The 8,898-nt window shown below is 51.7% G+C and overlaps 1 long non-coding RNA gene across 1 annotated transcript; it reads left to right on the top strand.

Annotated features, from left to right (window-relative positions):
- Positions 1-6,384: 6,384 nt before the first annotated feature.
- Positions 6,385-8,056, top strand: LOC104282138. Its single transcript, XR_717889.1, has 2 exons — positions 6,385-6,517; positions 7,400-8,056. It is a non-coding gene; the product is annotated as an uncharacterized LOC104282138 (long non-coding RNA).
- The last annotated feature ends 842 nt before the right edge of the window (positions 8,057-8,898 follow it).

An 8,898-nucleotide genomic window follows, 5' to 3' on the forward strand; every position in this document is an offset into this window, starting at 1 on the left:
GGAAGCCCGGTCCCTGCCGCCCGGCAGCGGTCCAGAACGGCTCGCCGGGTTTCCCCGGGAAGGAGCTGCGTGGCGAAGCAAGGACAAGGGATCTCCCTCCGCACCTCCTCGCAGCCGTGCCCAGCCCTGCGGCCCTGGGGAGACCCTGGCTGGGGGCCGGTTCCTGTCCTCAGGCACTTCAAAGGGATGGGCTGTACCCGCAGCTCTTTTAATTGCCCTGGAGAAGCATTTTTCTCCATTAAACATCCCCCACACCTCAGCAAATATACCACCACCAGAGCAGGGGAGAAGAAAGCCAGCCAGCCTCCCACCCATCGCAGGTACAGGTGGCTTTGTCAGCACAGCACTGCAAGTATGGCCACCCCCTTACCCATCAGGACACCCCACTGCTTTACAGCCCCCGGGCACCTTTTATGCCCTTGATTTGCAATGGAGACAAAGCTTTTCTTTGAAAATCAGCTCAGGGAAAGCAATTACCTGCTCGCTACACAGAAATACACTGAGGGGCACCTACAGCCAGCACTTCCCCCAAAACCACCACCAACTTGAAGACAGACACCAGCAGTTACCACAGAAGGTCCTCTAGAGAGACCAGTTTCCATTTTGAGGAGGAATCATCATTTCTGCCAGTGCCAGCTGTCATCTGCGTAGTACAGTTGTGTGGCGGAGCCTGTTTAGGCAGCATACGGGGAAGCCAGCCAGCCTTGTCTGGCTTTGCACCGCACCGGGAGGGGAAGCAGCTGGGTATTGCATATCCACGGTAATAAACAAGGGCTCTCACGGGGATTTTCCAACCACATTAGCCTTCATGCAAAATAGATTCTCACACTCTCCCTTGCAGGCGTTAGAGCCTCCAGCGCAGCGGGGATGTGCCTTGGGCCACATAAGCCCTATGGAGTAGGAGAGTGAGCAGTGAATAAAGAGCAGGAGCCAGCTAATACTGCTAGACCGCGAGGTACCGGTGTGTCTTTGCTGTGTTAAACACAAAGGGAGGCAGGACCAACAAGGCAATAAGACTAGTTGGCTGCCTTCTGCTTCCAAGGCCCTTGACAGCATTGATGAGAGCCCACCCACAGCTGAGGAAGGGAGTGCCCGACCCCTGGGGATGCCGAGGCAGAAAGCGCCCTTGGATGAGTTTGTCCTCCAGGACAAGGCTTCTAGCGCACACAGCACCTTAGTAGCCAGTGTGTATCCTCTGGCCCTTTCACAGTCCTTCCTGCGCTCTCTGTCCCCTGGGACACTTGATTTATCACTGACGTTTCTAGTCCTGGCCATGCCTATACCATCATCTCCCACATCTGCCAGTCAGGGACCCCTGCACAGCACCAGTAGACCAGATGAGGAATGATCCTCACTCTGTGCTGACCCTGGGGAGCCAAGAAACATCTGGCTGGGTCCTCCTGCCAGCAGGAACAGCTCTCAGAGCATCAGCCGATGTTTCACCTGCTTACACCGGGGGGAATTTAGTTCCCAGTGACTCCCGAGCCTCCCACAGGCTTAGGTCTCCCCACAGAATAAAACCCAGGAGTGCCTGATCACGTGCAAATCTGAGCAGGAACCAGGTTTTCACGATTCCCGGCACCTCCGGCGGGCAGGGGGACCTTTCCACAATGTGCTGACGTTCCTTTAGCTCTGCAATTGTATTTTTCTTTCCTAAGTCAATGCTTTTTGCACAGGAAAGCTTTTTTTTCTGGGCAATAAGCAGCAACCAGAGAGGAAAGCAAATGAATGCTTTTGGGTTTAGTGTCTCATAAATCATTTTTCAAAAGCTGCTCTCAGATCCCAGCAGGGCCTATGGCCAGAGGTGGGAAAAAAAACCCCTGCTCTAGCCCCCAGCCTGTTCCTGATAACGCTGGTCTCATGGAAACAAGTTACCTGGAGGCTCCTCCACTGACCCTTAGATGCATTTTCTTGACTAAGTGAGGACCTGGCTGCACTAAGGGGTTCAGGTCCCTGCCCAAGGCGGAGAGCCGGGCTGTGGGCACAAGGGCAGTGCAGCCCCGTGCGACCCATGTCAGAGGAGTGCAGGGCAGGGCCGGGTACCTCACACACACACACATGCTCTATTGATGTTATCAAATCCCTTCCCCTACCTTCCTGCGTGCAGCCACATCAGGAGAAGCAGCAGAGGGGTCACTTACCAGTGTACAAAACTCCAAACAGATGAAGTGAAGTAGGAAAAGAAAGGTAAATCCAGCCAGAACCAGCATAAAGTAATGCCAAGGGCAATTCTGCACAGCGCTCGGTGTCCAAAATAAGCGCTGTCATTCCCGAAAGATGTGGGAGAAGTCAAACTACCCTTACTCATTTCAAATGGCACAGTCATCTATCTAAGTCTGATGTTGACTTATACCTCTCTCAGAATGTTTTCTTCGACAAAACGCAAGTGGCGAGGATTAATGATTTATTCCGAGTAACTGGTGGAAGGCAGCAGAGTGCATCCAAATCCATAAATTGGGAAAGAGGAGGTGACGATTTGTCTTCTCCATCCCTGGGACCAGCACAGAAAAGTAATTGCCTTCATTTGCAACAAGACAAGTTAGGTGATCTATTAGGCAAAAATCCCCTTCTGAACAGTAACTGGAGCAGATAGCGGTTTGAGAACAGGTAAGATTAATAACTCTTTTGAACCACCCGGACTTACCTGACCCCATGGGTGCTGCAGTACAGCCCCACTTCCAGGGTCCTTCAGGTTTTCTAATACTCGGCTGTTAATAGGGAGTCCCTTGGCACACACGCAGTGACTCCCTCCCCCGTAGCCCTCAAGCCTTTCGGAGATATTCTGCCTCGGCGAGTCTTGATTAATAAACAAGATGTTCATGTTTTTATGTGGAAAGCAAAACACAGGATTAGTGATAGTAGAGAGCTATAATCAAACCGTTCCACACCGATGAATAATATGTGTACAGTAACAAACGCTTGCTAAACACCCCATGCCAATGCTGATGTATTTTTCATAATTGTTCGGGATAAATGAGCAGTAAACACTTCCAGAAGCTGCAGCAATAAATATATCAAATTCGTTAGCCTATATTTTTTCCCTAGAAGACAGCTAAAACGGCGTATTTCACTCCAAGCTAACCCACACCCTGCAAAAATATTACACTTGTTACAAAAATCTGAGCCAAAAAAAAATATCCCAAATGTTGGAAGCTGCCAGTGAGCAGGGCAGGGATCCTGTCAATCCCTGAGCTACTGCGTCCTCCCCATCTCTCCCCACCAGCCCATGAGGCTTCATTTTGTCACCTCCTGTTCTGTAATGAAAATAGGCTCTTGGCTGCATCCCATCGGTTTTAGATATTGTCTGTCAAACGTGCTGGCGAGACCAGACGGAACGAGGTCTTGAGCTCTCCTGGTGTCAGCGGTGGGGATGTTGTTATAGATGGTGGCACGTGAGCGGAGTGGGACGTTTGCAGGGATGCAGTGGAAGCAGCCGTCTGTCTGAGGCGCCGCTACGTTATTTACGTGGTGACACAAACTAAAATGGGTACATGGAAACCTTCAAAGCTGCATTTTACCTACCTGAGCACTACAGAGCAGCAGCCGGCGCACCGCCCGGGCTGGGGATGTTTTGGTCATGGTGCTGCCAAAAGGGTAGTGGTGTTAAAGCAGAATGAACGGGAAATGGAGTAGTATTTATTCATTTGAATTCTCAGTGATGGTTCATGGTCGGTGCTGGAGCTGTGCTAGGCCTCCTTACTCTTAGTTTTCTTTTTTTTTTTTTCCTTTTTTTTTCAAAAAAAACATTTGACAGGGTTTCCAGCACAGTTATTTCGGTTTTCCAGTTGTTATACACACATTTTTTGAAAGGAAAGTGGGATTGTTTTAATACACTTCCACCTTTAACTCTTCTTAATTAGCATATTTATTTTTTTTTAACTGGGAGTTTCCCCAGTGTTAGCAGCCACTTTCCAAAGGGAGGAGCCGGCACACGGTACCGGGCTGGGGGCAGCTGCTGGCCCTGCAGCCTGCCCCAGATCGTCCTCTTCTCCTGACACCCAGCTCAGTGAGGCTGATGGGGCAGAGAGGAAGCCTTTAACCCAGCCAAAGATGTTAAATATTCAAAAGCAGCTCTAAAGAAAGAGTAACCGCTTCAGGGCAGTTAAAGTATCTATATACCCCATCCCCAGTGAGGTCGAGGGGAGTTTTGCTCAACTCCTCCACCGGATCAAGGTGACAGACCGTGTACTGGGCTCCTTCCTCCTTGCCCTGGTCTCTCCCCCCAGTCTGCCTCGCTCCCTTCCCCCAACTCCAAACCTTTCCCGCCAGGTGAAGATGTTACCGATGGACTTTAAAACTCCTTATCCAGCTTCCCTCCCTCCAAAAGCACTTCCTGATGGGTTTCACGGCAGGCAGAAGGGCTCTGCATGAATTCAGGAAGGCTTTTTGGTCCGGAGAACCATGCTAGTCGCACACCGGCTGTCTCTTGCCGAGCAGGGAGTTCCCATTTTGCTGATGATGGAGGGGCTCCAGCCTCTCCACCGCACACGCAGCGAATGCTGACGCACGGTGAGTAGTTTCGCCATAATAACCTCGCCGTGGTACCACACAGCTGCCCTTCTGCTAAGTGCTAGGTCCTCCCTCAGCCAAGTGCAGGCAGCCCAGCGCGCTGGCTCCGGCAGGCTGGGCAGCACTTTGGGCTCTTCTCTCAGCAGTAATGCTTCTCCCTCACCAGGAACTCCGACTTTCAGTATTTTTCACTTGGGAACCAAACGATTGCCAATTACAAGAGCAAGAAGCAGGATATTTTCTTGTTTAATCACTTGCTCTGAAAGTTTACGATGCATCTGTACTATACTTTTCCTCAGGAGCTGTGCTTGGTCTTCAGGTTGCTGTGTGTGGTTAGGTCCGTTGGAGACTTCTCTTGCCCAGCAGATCAGCAGCACTGCTGAGCACGGGGCAGTAGGAGAGCTGGCACTGAAGCTCAGGGGAGTCAGGCCACAGCATCGCCCTCACTGCCCCGTTGGGCACCAGGCAAGGTCTTGGTGAGCCCACGATCTTCTAATCTTATGTCTTCCCTCTTTGGGTGTGAGCTCAAATCCCGCTCCAACCCATCCGGCCCCTTGCAGTGGTGGCCCTGGCAGCAATGCTGGGCAGACCCTGGGGAAGCTTCGCTAACCCCCCCGGAGATGCCCCCAGGGGCTGGATCTCTGCCGAGCCCATTGGTGGCCAGCCCTGACTGAGCATTGAAAAGCAAAGTTTCCAAGGGAAACCCCAAGTTGTGTTCTCCATCCACCCTGGGTTGCCACTTGTTCCCAAAGAACAGGACCGCTGCAATTTATCCCACCGAGAGCCTCTCGTTAAGACTCCGGCGCCCACCAACAGGCAAGTCCTGGTCTAGCTCTGACTCTTGGGGATCTCTCTTCATCCCTTAATGAGTCCACACACAATAATTTCCAGGCACCTACTAGTGCCTTCCCCCGTGCCACTCCTCAGCCCTGCCACAGCCAGCGAGCCCTTTCTTTGAGTTACAGAGCAGAGGAAAGCTTTCACTGAGCTGCTCCAAGAAATCAATAGAGCAGCAGGGGAAATCACAATGGAACCAGAAGCAGAATAGAGAAGCTCTGTGGACTGTTCCTGCCCTCCCTACAGCACACACAAGCGCAGGAATTCACTGTAGGAGGACTGCATTTAAAAACAGTGGTGGTGAACACAACCCGTCTACGTTGATGCAGAAATTCAGGGTAACGCAGGGGCACCAAAGCACATCCCATCCCACGATGAGAGCCAGCAGTCACTGCCCGCTGCATCACAGCCCGTTCCTCCCGCACACACATTCAGCTCCGACGGCCAGCAAAGAGGTCACATGCTGCTTTGGAAATGTCACTGCTTTTTTTTTTCTTCCCCAGTTTGTCCGTGATAGTTGAACTGCCAATATACATCACTTCTCAATACATAAATTGGTGGCAGACAGTGGAGACAGGATGCTTTTCCAGTATGAAAGCTGCAGAAGGGCAGTGGTACCCCTGAGGGATGCAGTCCCCTGCGTGATCCTGCAGAAGTGAGCTGCTCTGGGGACTGAAGTCAAGAATTTGAGGGGTTTTCAGAGTCAGAGAGGGGCTACTGCTGGCTGGGGCTGCGCTGTGCCTCCTGTCCCACGCCGGGGCTATTTTTTGTCACTCCAATAAAATACAGGCTTGAGCCAGTCCAGCTCCGAGCCAGGGCAAACAGAACGGCATCCCGGGTGGACTGCTCCAAAAAACAGACCCACGGGCTGTCGAAGCCGTGAGCTCGTGACAGGCATCTGCATGCCTCCCTGCGAGAGCCCAGGGTGGCACCTCCAGCCCCCCGCTGACACAGCAGCTCTCATTTTGGGGACTACAGCCAGAGAGTCGCCCCAGAGCCGCAGCCGTTCTCAGAGCCTCTTTCTATGTTTCCCCCTAGTCGAGGAACAGCGGGCAGCAAGGGGACACGGACGGAGCCCGGCGACTGGGCCGCATGGCCAGGCTGCTCAGCATCGTCTCCATTATCCTGGGGACCATCATCATCGTGCTCTACATTTCACTCAGCTTCAGAGGTAAAATTTCCTTTTCTATTCCCCAGCCCAGTTAGAGCAGGAACTTCATAGAATGGTTTAGGTTGGAAAGGACCTTGAAGGTCATCGAGCTCCAACCCCACTGCCATGGGCAGGGACACCTCCCACCAGCCCAGGTTGCCTAAGGCCACATCTAGCCTGGTCTTGAACACCTCCAGGGATGGGGCCTCAACAACCTCTCTGGGCAACCTGTTCCAGTGCCTCACCACCCTTACAGTGAAAAACTTCCTAATGTTTAATCTAAACCTGCCCTCTTCCAGTTTATAGCCATTCCCCCTCGTCCTATCACTACATGCCCTAGTAAATAGTCCTTCACCTGGTTCCTGTCCCCAGCCCAGTGTACAGGACACACTTGCTCACCATCCACCACCACCCTAGGGCAGGCGGTGCTCCGTTCCCACCCCAACTGCAGTGGTAGGGCACTAAGGACCTGTGCGGTCCATGCTGGTTTGATCATCTCCAGCTGCGCACACGCATGTAAAACACTTCAGAGAACAGGCTCCTTCCAGGAGCAACACCCACTGTTCAAATCACCCGAATGGAAAGTCCTCCCTGTGCTGTCCCATGGTGCAGTGGTGACCATACAAGGTCCCCCTGGTGAAAGGTCTTGCCCTGGCAAAGGCTTGTGGTGGGTTTAGAAGTGTGTAGTGTGGTAAAAACAAAGGGTTTTGGGACACAAAGCAACCCGCCCAGAAATGCAACCCCAAAACGTTTGGGGAACCTCCCAAACACAAACTCACCTGCCAAACCAGCATGCAGCTTCAGCAAACGGGAACCTCAGAAACACGCAAAGCCCAAACCAAGAGCATAAGGGAAACATCTGTGACTGCTGGAAGCTGCCCTAAGACTCTCTTTATTTTACAGTTTCCTAGAAGACGTTTTAGCATGCAAATACCTCGAAGAGGAGGAAGACAACTTTCCTTTTGGGGTTTTTACTTTCAGCCTTGCAACAAAAAATTGTCACAGTGTAGGTGGGCAGCCCTGGACAGCCTGCTCTGGAGCGCCGTCTGAAGGAACGCATGCTTCTACTTCACCGCCTCTTGGAAATGAGTTTGTACAAGTGATGGGATAAAAAAGATCGCAAGAAGGAATGGGAATGAACATCGGACGCCAAACGGAGAGGAGAAGGGGGAAATCCACTACCTCATTCCCCTCCAGCAAAACTCACGGAGTGGGGAGACCACTAAAGTACAAGAGGAGGAGAGAGTTTCAAGAACGAAGCTTATTTTAAAAGAAAAATTTAAGGCGAGAACAGGACATTTTGAAGAATCCTCCTAAGAATTTTGGCACAAGTCACTGAATTTTTGGGGGGTTGTTGGTTTTTAAATCGTCAAATTCTCTGTCTCTACAAAACAAAGCAGAACAAACAAAAAAACAAAGCTCAAACTGCCGTCAGGAGCGGAGAGCTGTTCCATGGAGGAGGAGGGAGAGCAGAGCTGCAGCAGGACCACGGCTCTGCTCCGAACAAAACGCAGCCGCAAAAGCTGGAGGATGTGGTGGGTGCTTTTGTATTTTTGATGATAAAAAAAAAAAAAAAAAGAGACAATGACCATTTGCATGCCTTTGGGAATGTTCTCCATGTCTGTTCCTACGAGCTCTTTTATCACTTAGGGCAGAGCTCAGAGCTGGCAGAGCAGGACGTTGCTGCATGAGAACGCCAGGCTCCTCCTCACCTGCTTCCCACGGTGGGGTTTTTAATGGAAGGAAAAATAATGCTTTCTCTATGAAACCACACATTTCTCTCTCTCTGTGCACCCAAAGTGAGGTTAATACTCATGGCGCTGAGAAAAGAGCCTGGTTAATCTGTAGCAGCAGTACCAAGGCACGGAGAGCCCGTTCTACCCATTTACACATTTATGTCATGTCATGTCCATCACACAAAAGCTTCAGCGTGATCCAGCCCCCGCCACTGTCAGTGCTCATCTCCCCGACCCTTTCGGGCTTCCGTTTAGGGCTTTCCAGGAGATTTTCAGAGGCACGGAGGAGTTTAAGATCGCCACGCCTGTTCTTGCACCCTCGCATGCTCTTCTGTATCTCTGGAAATCTCCAGCATCCCCGGAGCTGGCTGGGGACGGTTCCACAAGCAGTATTATTTTCTAACGTTTTATATTTAACATAACAAGAAAATAGACTTAGCTCCTCTCGATCTGCCTATACGTACCCCGCGCCTCGCCACGTCTTCCACAACACGCGGCTCCTTGGCCGTTTCCCACAGGATCCGACCCCGACACGCTCCCTCCGGCCCCATCACCTCTTCTTCCCCCTCACCTCGTCCTTGCCGCGGGTTGTTACTGGGCTCGGTCCTCTATCCGGCCGCCCAGACTATGCAAAGTTTCTTCGCCTGTTATTTTAGCCAGGCCTCG

This window comes from Charadrius vociferus, unplaced genomic scaffold, assembly GCF_000708025.1.
Source record: "Charadrius vociferus isolate BGI_N301 unplaced genomic scaffold, ASM70802v2 scaffold782, whole genome shotgun sequence".
Lineage (NCBI taxonomy): Eukaryota > Metazoa > Chordata > Aves > Charadriiformes > Charadriidae > Charadrius > Charadrius vociferus.